This window comes from Macrobrachium rosenbergii, chromosome 4, assembly GCF_040412425.1.
Source record: "Macrobrachium rosenbergii isolate ZJJX-2024 chromosome 4, ASM4041242v1, whole genome shotgun sequence".
Lineage (NCBI taxonomy): Eukaryota > Metazoa > Arthropoda > Malacostraca > Decapoda > Palaemonidae > Macrobrachium > Macrobrachium rosenbergii.
In genome coordinates, this window is record NC_089744.1 from 27477501 (window position 1) to 27480000 (window position 2500).

The 2500-nt window shown below is 36.3% G+C and overlaps 1 protein-coding gene across 4 annotated transcripts in view; it reads right to left on the reverse strand.

Annotated features, from left to right (window-relative positions):
- The window catches only part of LOC136831458 (kin of IRRE-like protein 1), a 407220-nt gene that overhangs the window by 238401 nt on the left and 166319 nt on the right, over window positions 1-2500 (reverse strand). The gene's annotated exons all lie outside the window — the stretch shown is intronic.

Below are 2500 nucleotides of genomic sequence, written 5' to 3' on the forward strand. Positions count from 1 at the left end.
GCTGCTATATTAATCAATGAATATCTATCAGTTCTGTTATGATTCCCGTTAATGTTTTTAAAGCAGACACACGGACGCTGTAAATATTCAGTCCACCAGCCGTACATCAACGCCTTAAACTCGGCTATCAAAAACCTCCTCACCCCCTCCCCTCTTCCCGTTGATAAACGCTCACATGTCGCAGTGGACGGAAGTGATTCAAGATCCTCTCGGGAGTCCTAAAAAGTTAGGCGCCCCCCGGGGGCGGAGGAGAAGAGGAGGAGAGATCCTTTGTGTAGGAAATTTCAATCTACACCGACTCAGGACAGCTCATCTCCTCCATACCTCACCTTAGGGGGTGACAGAAGGAGCTTTTGGGTTCGGCAACAATCTCTGATCTTCTTCTTTCCTTTTATTTCCGAAGGGACTTACAGCATTGCCAAGTTTCCTTACCGTGAAAAGGCACAGGAATGTTATCCACTACATCTCCATTTTATAGATTCTAAAACACCTTAACCCTTTTTTTTTATTTTTTTATCCTCTCGTTCTGCGTTCTTCCAATGAGACGGGCAAATTCATACATTTACCTATCTCAGAACAACAGAAGTAAAAAATAAAGGAATGGGAAAGTTAAAAGTTCTTTGCTGAAATTTTTTCCTTTATAATAAACAAGGCGAATTTCTCCATTTGCATAAACCCTAATTATTATTTACACGTTTAGACGGCAAAGCTGTCATGAATGATTAAATGATTTAGTGAACTTTCATCACTTTGTTAATATTTCTACTTGTCAGACTTATTCCAGAGAAAAGTGACTTTTTTCTTTTTATTTAGTAAAGAAGAAAGGAAACATTTTCGCTGCAGGAAATGAGAAAAGAAACAAAAAGCGTCTCTAAGAAAAGGGATAAGGGAAATTAAATATCGTTCTGTAAAGAAAAACACCAAAAAATATTTGTGCTTCTAGTAAATGATAAAAGAAAGAGAATTCTGCAACTCTGAAGGGAGAGAGAATATTTATCTTTTCTTCAGTGAAGAAAATGGATATGGATATATATATATATATATATATATATATATATATACTCTGTATATATATATATATATATATATATATATATATATATATATATATATATATATATACTGAGAATGAAATATATATATATATATATATATATATATATATATATATATATATATATATATATATATATACTGAGAATGAACTTGTATGTACTTCTCAATATATATATATATATATATATATATATATATATATATATATATATATATATATATATATATATATATATATATATATATATATTGAGAGGTACATACAATTTCATTCTCAGTAAACGCAGCTCCTTACGACACCAGTATCACTTTCAAAACCATTTCAGTTTCGCACTATTGGCTCGTTGCCGCTTTTCACTCCAACTACGCGAATACCTACTGTAAGTATCACTGGCATTGAACCCCTATCACGCTAACATATCACATGACGAATTCATTCTGCAAACGTATGACTGAAGTAGCATTAGTTGAGCTGAATAAACATTGTTTTCTACCAGCTTTCTTCAGAAACTCATGGAGTCCACCACACAAAGATATACCTTGAACGCGTACGACTCGATTGGCCGACGAACAACGCGTTCTTTCGTTCAGATTCATTCAGATTTATCCACTGAACATGAACAGCGATGATTAACGATCAGCCACAGGAGCCAATTATCACGGCATAAAGTGGAGGGTCCGTAATTACATACATACATACATACAAAAACACATACACACATAGAGAGCTCGCGTGACACCATGAAAATCACTACGCCTTTCCAGCTCACCCCCGAGTTCTTAAAGAGCTCTGCCACTACCCTTCAAATGCTGGCCCTTTGCTTCTGTGTTTGCTAAATCGGCTGGAAGTGTACTGCTGCGCATGCTTCCATGCAACAGTATCGGGAACGAATAAGACAGGCAAGTTGTGCAGACAGACCTGAAAAGGTGTCCATAGTTTCCGTTCTTTTCCTTGATCTAGAGTTCTGCTCTATTTTATTCTTAAGCATTCCTTCTTATAAAGCATTATTTTTCTGCCCACCTCGGCGTTACTGCACGTGTATGTATATTCAAATCCCTTTAGTTTATAAGACATGTATTCTTGATTAGTGTAAACTCATCCAAAATTAACTACTGAGAATTTCGTTGGAATAACCTCTGATTAGCGAAAATATCTATAAAAAAAAGCCGCAATAAAACAATTAGAAGTACATAAATGTCGCAGAACTAGAAAGAAATCGAGAGTATGGAATACATTAAGAGCCGTCTAAATGCCCTCATTAGCTCGTAAAACTGCACAGAGGAAGGGCGCTGATTATAGAGAAAGAACCCCTGAACCCCGATTAGTCAAAGCTACAGAAAAGCCAAGACTGTTGGTTCCCCGTCTACGGAAGCCACGGCGGCACCTCGACTGAAAAGGCCATGAAATATAGATACCAATACCATTTAATGTCTCCTGTCGCAC